The sequence below is a fragment of the Octodon degus genome, unplaced genomic scaffold, assembly GCF_000260255.1.
Source record: "Octodon degus isolate 3935 unplaced genomic scaffold, OctDeg1.0 scaffold00213, whole genome shotgun sequence".
In the NCBI taxonomy this organism is placed as follows: domain Eukaryota; kingdom Metazoa; phylum Chordata; class Mammalia; order Rodentia; family Octodontidae; genus Octodon; species Octodon degus.
In genome coordinates, this window is record NW_004524789.1 from 2,619,535 (window position 1) to 2,629,283 (window position 9,749).

The window sequence follows — 9,749 nt, forward strand, 5'->3', positions numbered from 1 at the left end:
TCTTGCAGGAGATGCATGTAAACATAACAACAGCTTGATTTTTTTTTTTTTTTTCTTTTTGTAGTGTCATTGGCTGAACTGTTCTCTTCGCCAAATTCAGTTATCGAAGTCCTAACTTCCAGTATCCCAGAATCTGACTCTGTATGTAGGAACTTTAAAGATGTAATTAAACTAAAATGACTTTATTGGTGGGGGCTTACCTGAACATGATTGGCATCCATATGCAGAAAGATTAGGACACAAACACAGACACTTTCCCAAAGGAAAATCATCTGGCAGCCGCCATAAGAACGAGACGGGCCCTTGGGAAATAACAGGGGTCATGACTACACCCTGATTTTGGACTTTCAGCTTACAGAACTATGCAAAAATAAATTTCTTTTAAGCCACCTAATCTGTGGTACTTTTCCTTTGGAAGCCCTAAATACTATGAGTCTATTAATTAATTAATTCATTCTTTCTTTCTTTCATTTGTTTATATATTGGCCTATAACTGTCACAAAGATATTTTGGTGCTTCCCACAAAGTTCACACTATATAATTACCTTGTGATTATCAAAATCTAGAATGTGATGTATTCCCTTTCAGACTGTTTCAAAAACCTAAGTTCATGGTCAAATAATTTTGGAGAATGTTAGATTACAGCATAATTTCTCAAAATACTGTGAACTGAACTTTTCTGTCTTTGTTGTCTAAGATGGGGTATTAATTGGTTACTGCCTTCTAGAATTAATGTCTTTTCTTTAACAGAAACTTTCATTTGTAAATGTGTAGCTTTCTCAGGGCTAAAAAAAATCCTCTCCCTTTACACCTATACCAAATTTATATACAAAACCATAGCTATTATCTAAATTGGCTACTCTTTTTTTCTAAAATACCCGTTGGTGGTGAACGCAATTTCATCTTTCTATTTCCCATGTCCAATCTTTCTTCTTATCTCTTTATCTCATTGTCTTTATGCTCCATGCTTTTAAGAACTTCTCAAGATTTCCTTAATCACTGATTTAATTTCGTGTAGTGTCGATTTTAGCCTTTTCATTCCTAAAGCTCACAGGTATGCAGATATTTTATTTTTAGCTTCCTTACAATAGTTCATTGTTTCATCCTGTTCTTTTATATCTGCGTGCTATTCATTCAGCATCTCTTTCATCTGAGATTATTTTGTCTCATTTAATATTTCGTGTCCTCAAGAAAAAATTTTGTGTCCTCTTTCAGAGTTCATGTTCTTCCATTCAATAATGAGTACAAGATTGGTTTTCCCCAAAACACTTCTGTTCACTGCAGAAATTCCTTCAGAATTTATATCTGCTTTCCCCCAATTATTTCTATCTCAGCCTATGATGGAGATTCTGTGTACAGACTTCCTGGCAAGTGCGTGCTTCCGTTTGCCTGGGATGGAGAGCGTTGCACAGGAAAATGCACATGCGTGTATTTCTCATGCTTGCTCCTAAAGTGACTATGAGGACGGTCTGTCGGAAGTCAAGACATGCGCAATTTCTCGACAGCCCTCACTGCTTGCTCAAGTGCTGTTAGTGTTTGCTTGATTTTATTAAGTCGAAAGCCTCCTTCTCTTCCTAATTGCTTGTGTCCAGTTACTAAAAGTAATAATAATAATTGATAGCAGCCCAGTGATAACTGTGTGCCAGGAACCATTCTAAAAGTTTTAATAACTTCAGACATTTATTTATCTATTCACTTATTTTCACATCTTAAAAATATCTAGTTTATTTCTGATAAGCACCACTTGACACTTGACTCACAGATTTTACTTACGTTTTCCTACGGCCTTATTTTCATATGAGACAAACTAGTACAGCTTTAGTCAAACTAAGTGAAATCATAATAACCTGAACTGCCTGCCAACTTTTAGCTAAAGTTATAACCTTGCAATTGCTTAGTACAGCTAAAGTTTTAAACACAGAAAGAACAAAAATAAACCAACAGTAACAGGTAGAATCAGGATGATCATCTGGGCAACTTAGAATGTGGCCTCTTGAAAAGTCTAAGGCACAATTACAAGAGTAAAAGTTCTTATGCATCCTACAGTAAATGTAGCAAGGAAAATTAAGACATAAAACCATGGGAAAGCTCATTGTAAAAATATTATCAAAATATTTCTACATAAGTTACTTTGTATCCATCTTTAGATCAGCTGAAAACACTTTAAGATAAGAAAAGAAACATAATTGTGTTTCCTCAGTGTGCTAAACAGCTTGTTATTATTTAAATTGTGACAATGTTAAAAAACAAAAGCGAAATAAATACTCCATAACAAAATGACCGAGCATAGCTGTTGATTCCCCTTCATCTACTTGCCTTGCCTTGTCGCTAAAGACACTGTTAAGAGAAACCTCATTTTCAAACCAGAAATCAAAATGGAGCTCAAGTGACCAGATTTTAACTCTGGGAAATAAAACTCTGAACGCATTTTAAGTCATAAGTTTTCTCATGGAAAAATGATGACCCTTGTTTTTATCATGCAGGAACAAACACTCAATTGCTATTCCGAAGAGCATGTAGTACGGTCAGCAGCTTCAGCTTGAAGTTACACATCTCAAGGCAAATGTTCAATTCACATGTCTCTGTTGGCCCTTCACCAAAGAAAGAAACACATTTTAAAATCTTTCTTCAGTTAGTTCCTCAAGCATAATTTAGCCTTTTCAAACCTGCTATATTTGGTATCTAGATTTTTTTTTAAAGGACACTGCACAGACTTTTCTAAACTTTTACTCAGGATAAACATTTCTAAATACAAGCAACCACATTAGTAGAGAACTGAAGCTATTAAGGATTTTCTTTCCTTGCCCAAAGTATGGGTCAGAAAAGGAAATGAATGGCACCTTATTCCTGCAGCCCGCAAGATTTGTCTGCATTAAATGTGGTGAGGCAAAACTGGTGTAAACTGCACAGAAGCAAGACAGCGATGACTCAAAGTCACCCTCAGCAAGGCAATGGAAAATGAAGTTTGCAGTTGGTTGCTTTATAACATAGCTTCAGTTTCTAAGGCGGGAATCACTCTGATATAGGCTAAAAACAGTTTAACTTCTTTTCCAGGTCCACATAGCAGGTTTTCTCCAAGTGCTTATTGGAGTTGAGCTGTTTTTAGGGGAATGGTTATAAATCATGGGGGAAAAAGCTTTTAGTTGGGGGCATTATGGCTTAAAACGTAATTTACTTTTAATTTCACAAATAAACACATGTATTATTCTGAAGAACAATAAAGGCATGCACCTCTCCTAGCAGATTTAGCACTTCTGACCACATAAGACATCAACTTCTTATAACTGTTTTGTGCACTGTACTGAATGACTTTAGGATGTAATTTTAATGTATTATTTCTTTTTTGAACTTGGGCAGGAACCAGATTGGGACGGTCTAGAAGACCACCTGCGGTGCCTTTCGGGTGACTGTGACCTTATTCGTCTTTTTTTCTTTTTTCCAATCACCAGAAGAAGAAGATCTAGAACAATTTCTCTTTCTGTTCCTCTCAGGAGAAGATGACGAACTTGAATAAGCTGTTTATTGTGGGGAAGAAGCGCCCTTGTGGGACCTGGAGCTGGGTCTTGATTTTGACCCATGAGACCTCGAACGTTCTCTGGAACTGGGATGAGATCTTGACTGTGCACTGGAAGCACTTGTTGAACTGGACCTGGACCTAGACCTTGACCTTGAGAGGGAGGATGAGCGTGATGAAGGTCACGAAAATCGAGACTTCGCTCGACTTCTATTAGATTAATTTTACTACTATCTTCTTCACTGGCATCAAGATTATATTTTGAGAGGTCAGCATCATCTTCATCTTCAGCCTCATCTTCATCTAATTTATATTTAGAATGATCTGCATCCTCAGCCTCTTCTTCTCATCAACTTTATCCTCAAATTCCTTCAATACAGATGCAGGTCCAATTGCCTTCCCTCGGTACTTTTTCCTTTTACATCCAAACTCATCATATTCTCCATCAGATTCTTCTCTTTCTATCTGGATATTTAACATTTTCTCTTTCACTGAAACCACCACCATAGCCTGTTTTTCCTTCTAATTTAGCAAACTTTGGAGAGCTGCACATGTTACACTCAGATCTTCTGGCCCAGTGCGCATCACTGCAAGTTTTACCTTGCCAGTCATTAGCACGAAATAGGCCTCGGGGTTTTTGCCGGAGTCTTTCTTCTTTCAGTGCCCCCAGCTTTCATCATCTTGGCCTCAGTTGATTTCTCCTGACCACATCAATTACAGCTGGCTTTTTTGGCAAAGTTATGATTCCACATTACTAGTCAGGGCAAATCCAATCCCCATCACTGACTCAGAAATTCTTGGTTGACATCTTGGCCACCTCCATTTCCACAGCCACCCTCAGTGATGTGTCAGCTTCAGACATTTAAACCTACAGGGAAAATGAGGGACAGAGAGATTAGGTGCACTTGCCTAGGGCTAAAGACTGTTAAGGGACTAATCCAGGCAGTTGAACCTAATGCAGTGCACTTGTTTTCCTTACTTCTGGACTGACTGAAGGTCTCTTTCTGGACCAACTAAAGGTCTCTTTCTAGTGCCTCATCATCTGACTACCACCAGGTGTGTCTAGAAATTTACCAAAAATTTTAAAAAGTCCTAGAGTCTTCTTCTTGAAAACACTACAACTTGTGAGTGCACTGTATGCCAATTGACTCCTACCTCCAAGTTTCCCTGCTGCTTTCAAATAGAGTAGCAAAGGCTGCAGTACCCATGCTTTTTTGTGATTGATTCAATAATGTCCTTAGAGACTATTCTCCAAATAAATATTGAAAGGAAGGTTCAGATGCTGGTAGGAGTGTGTAATGGCCCTGTCCATCTCAGAAAGTACCTTTGGCATAGTAGAGAAGGGCTCACCGAATCTCCTCTGTTAAGACATCAAGTTTTTGACACAAACACACGGTGGGATTGGATGGAAAGTCCCTCTTTGTTCCCACTTAGCCCTGATGATCTGCCTTAGGGCTTCTTTACTTTTGTCATGAGAATTTCTCCCGGGGTCATGCAGACTGTAAAGAATATTTCTAGTTACTAGCATTATAGAAACAGTGCTGGGTTTTGTACATTAGCATTGACACATAAAAGGAAAGTTAGCAGTATATTTTACATCAAGTGGTAAGCTATCTACTGCTCTGGTCAGTCAATTTGGGAGCATGGCAGCCAGGACCAGGTGTGAGAATGATCAAGGCCCCACAGGACAAGTGAGGCAATTTCTAGTTTCAGAGAACTAAAACATAAAGTCCAGAGCTGCAATGGAAAATAAGAAAATCAACTCAAAAAGAAGAATCAGAAGTATATGTCAGGCAAGAAAGCCAGTAGCTTTGAAAGAAGACCCACTGGGGGTGTGATTGAAAGAGAACAGAATTTTCTGGGTGTATTTGATGGTCTTCCTGGCTACAAAGAGATATTAAGATGAAATAAGTTAAATTAACTTATTAGTCGTTAGCAACCATTATGGTCAAGTTAATGAAATCACCACCGGAGGCGCCTCCATCTACAGACCGATAACAGAAGACATCGGTCCCCTTGGTTCTTAGTCAGAAGAGTTTCTGTTTCTCAGGTTGAGTTGAGTTCATTGCATTTTCACTAAAATTGATGACAGCGTGTTGGAAAGTCCATCATACCTGATTGGAAATATTTAAACTTTCCATCAGGGTGGATGAGCAAATGGGGGGAGAAAAGAATAGATGGAGGACACCTAAAGTACCAAGGAAACACAGGTTTAATTAATTAATTAATTAATATAATATAATAGGAGTCACAAAGTTCATCAACAATGACCCCCATCGTCTGGAGTGGTTTTCTGGCATGGTTGTCCATGAGACAAACAGGAGAGGTTTTCTCCCAATGTTCTCCTATTAGCACAGTAAGGATCGATATTATGCTGGTACCAATCTGATCCTGATAATAGACTCATTTACCAGAGAAGCCTTTTGGGCTATTCAGTTTCTGACAGTAACAGCTGCACTGTGGAGTGTTAATGTGGGGAGAAGAGACTCAGACTATGGGAAGAACATCTTGAATAGAGAAACACAGTGTGTTGTGTGTGTTCTTGGTAATAGCAGAGTAAAATTATTGTTTGTGAGAACAGAAAAACTAGAAATACATTCTAGTTTTTCTCTTCTGCCTCAGTCCATTAGACAGCCAGCCTACTTGTTCCTACCTCCAATAATCAGCAGGATTATTCTTTGCATTTGTTCAGTTCCCTACTATTCCTCATTAATATTCTGTGGATGTTGGATAATAAATAGGTGGGTGTGAATCTGGAGGAATAAAGCAATGATTTTAGTACATGATGATGAACACGAAGTCACAGGTCCTTGGATGTGAAGGACATGCCAGTGAACTGGAGCACATGGCCAAGGTCCAGAAGAGGAAGGTCTGTCATGGTCCTGTTATGTGTCAGTCCCTGCTGTGGTAGGTTTGTGCTCATAGAAAGTGATAGGAAAAGAGTAAAATGCATAGACATTTGAATCCTGCTAATGCTACAAGTTTAGTGCTGCTCACGAGCCTCACCAGCATTTGTTATTGATTTCTTGATGACAGCTGTTCTTTCTGGAGTAAGTGAAGAGAGAACACAAGCTTTGTGAAATTCTTAATTTACTCACATGATAAGTGGGGACACTCAACCTCATTCCAAGGTTCACTTCCTTTTGACTCCGAGCCAGAGCCTAAACCACAAAACAATTCCATCTGACTTTGACGTGGGCAAAAAACCACAGAAACTCTCCTTTTTTAACATTGAAAGTCCCCCCACAGACCAGGTAGCCCTGCCAAGACGGGCTCTCCCATGGCTGCTCCAGCCTGCAAACACTCTCCCCGCAAAACCCCTTAAAAGCCCTGTGTTTTGCCTTCTCCACTGCTGCCTCAGTCCATTAGACAGCCAGCCCACTTGCTCCTACCTCCAGTAAATAATCTTCTCTTGTCAGAATGCCTGGTCTGATCAACTGCGTGGGTTTTTACCTAACATTACATACATATATAGCACAGAGGATAATCCCCAAATTAGAACCATGAAGTTCCCCAGTGCCTACAGGTAGTATCATGAATGAGTGAATGTTCTTCTAGTTTTTCTGTTCTCACATGTGTCCGTATGTGCTGATCTGTGTACAAAAAAAAAGCTTAAATTGTTCTTGCAGCTAGACATTTAGTTGGGGCACCATGAAAGGTTTTTGAGGGCCATGACAGATCGAAGTAAGTGAACATACAGCATTTCCTAGACGGAACTATCTTAAGATGGGGTAGGTTCATGACGTTTTTCTGCTATGCTATTGGCAGAGGCTGCTCCACTGTGATTCTGGCTAACACCTTGTGAACTTGGAGCTTAGCATACACACACCACAGGTGAGTATACAGATAAACTGTACTCCAGCACTTATACCTTTTATCCTAAGTGATTCCAAGCTTTTTGGAAACCTTTACAGCAGTAACTGCCACTTGTCCACCACTCTCTCCACACATTTTTCTGGTCCTCCTTGGGCTATGTGCTACATTTTAAAGCAGATTTTGCAATAAAGAATGAACAAATGATAGAGTTGTGACAACACAAATGTGGGTAGATATACTGTGCATCACTTCTGGGCAAGAGGCAAAAAACCTGGACATTCCTACAGCAATCGTTGAAACCACATATGAGGTGGGCCACCAGTAGCTAGATCTTTGAACAACAATTTGGGGCTGACCCTGCCTCTCAAGCACATGCCAACCTGGATAGGTCTAGGATGATAATTATACAAGAAATACATTTCTCCTCTATTAAATCTATTTGTTTGGGTATTTTCATTACTGCAATATCTGTCAGATTAAGGCCCCTTTGAAGGATGTGTTCAAGTTCTGTTTTCATGCTATTAATCTGATAGACTGTTGCATTAAATAAGATCATTATATATAAAATGGCTGGTATTAAGTGTTCAAAAAAGAATAGTTACCCTTAATTGTATAATCCTAGATCAAAAAGAATTATTATTTTTGTTTAGTTTTGTTTGTTTTGGTGTTGAAACAGGATGTCACTATGTAGCCCAGGATGGCCTTGAACATGCAACCCTCCTTCCTCAACCTACAGAGTAGCTGCAAATACAAATAAGTGCACCACCCTAGCAAAAGAATTCTCAGTGTATGTATGGCCAAATCAAGCACATGGCAAAAAGAATTCCTAATGGCTTACTTGGATAACAGCGAGCTGGAAAATACAAACGGTTTTGTTGTAACAAGCTTCTAAAATAAACTTCGGTACAAACAGCTAGTATGCCCAAAAATTTTTTTGGCTTTTTTTTTCTCTTTTGGATCATGTATAAGCTTTTTAAAATTAAATTCTACTATATGAAGTGTTCTAAATTGACCCTCAATCATTTTATCTCCTTAAATTTTTGTCCACCCCTCCTCTTCACTGTGAATTGAATCTAACGAGTTCTTTCTATCCAGCAGATACATACAACAAAGGACAGGAAATGCCACTTTTTTTTTTAGTGGATTTGGTACAAAGTCTTATGACACATCTCGGGCTCATAGGGAATCTCCTGTTTTCAGCCTCCCAAGCCCTGGGATTACAGGCATGCGCCACTATGCCCGGTCTTGGTGGCTGGCTCAGTGCGCCTGAGGGCAGGGCTGGTGTGGCATGTGGTACTCAGGATGAAACCCAGTCCCTGCCTTTGCCTAAGTAGTCATTTAGCCTGCTAAGCTATCTCACCGGCCTGGAAATACCACTTTTGTTCAGATCACAAGACTGTGCTTATCTCACAAGCACACTCTGGTCTTTGTTGGCTTTTGCCCTGCAAAGCAAACTTCCATGTTGGTGAGACCCTGGTCTCCAGGGCCTGAGAGTCGCAGAGGCTGACGCCCAGCAAGGAGTAGAAGCTGTCTGCACCAGCCCTGCTTTACTGAAGTCTGCCAGCAACGTTACATGAGCTTGGAAGTGGATCGATCACTTTCCCAGTGTAGCCAGCAGATGAAACTACAGACTGGGCTGGTACCTGGGCTGTAGCTTTTCAGAATGTGAAGCAGTCTCCAAGCTGAGCTGTGCCCAGGTTCCTGGTCCACAGAAGTTGTGAATAAGAAATGTGTTTGAATTTAGTAAATTGTGGGGTAACTTCTTATACTTCTTCTGATGGTAGACTTCTCAACTGAATTTCATGGATTAATCAGAGAATCTTGCCTCCCAGTTGCTTTCTCCTGAAATATTTCCCCTTGGTTGAAATGTTTATTTCTCTGGCTTTTTTCCCCGATATAACTTGCATGAATATTTATAAAAGCATATATGGCATTTTTATCAGTATTACGATTCTTCTCTCAGTGCCAATTTAATATTTTTAATAGAGTATATTCTTACTGAGAAGAATAATGACATTTTATCCATTTCTATGTCTTTTCTGCTAGTTTTTGAATATATAACAACAATCTACTAAGTTACTGGCATTATAATGCTCTATACGTTACCTTGGAATATGAATTAAAAACTGATTTACAATACTAAAAATTTCTTCTTCCAGAGAAGTGTCTCATTTCAATGAAACTATGAACAGTGTATTTCCTTCTTTAGTTAAATATTTTCATGTTTTTAATATTAATTTTATTGAGCGCACTTGCCTGACAAATGCAAGGTCCTGAGTTCAATCCTCGGTACCACAAACACAAAAAAAAATTCAGAAAGAAGTAGCAATGAGACAGTTTCTAAACAGGATAGTAGGATAGTTACAATGATTAATACACTGCATATTGTTGTCTTTGTGGTAGTTATTCATAGTACAAG

General features: G+C 39.0%; 1 pseudogene; it reads right to left on the reverse strand.

Moving 5' to 3' along the window:
• Positions 1-3,332: 3,332 nt before the first annotated feature.
• On the reverse strand, positions 3,333-4,322 carry LOC101565734 (annotated as a pseudogene).
• Positions 4,323-9,749: the final 5,427 nt, after the last annotated feature.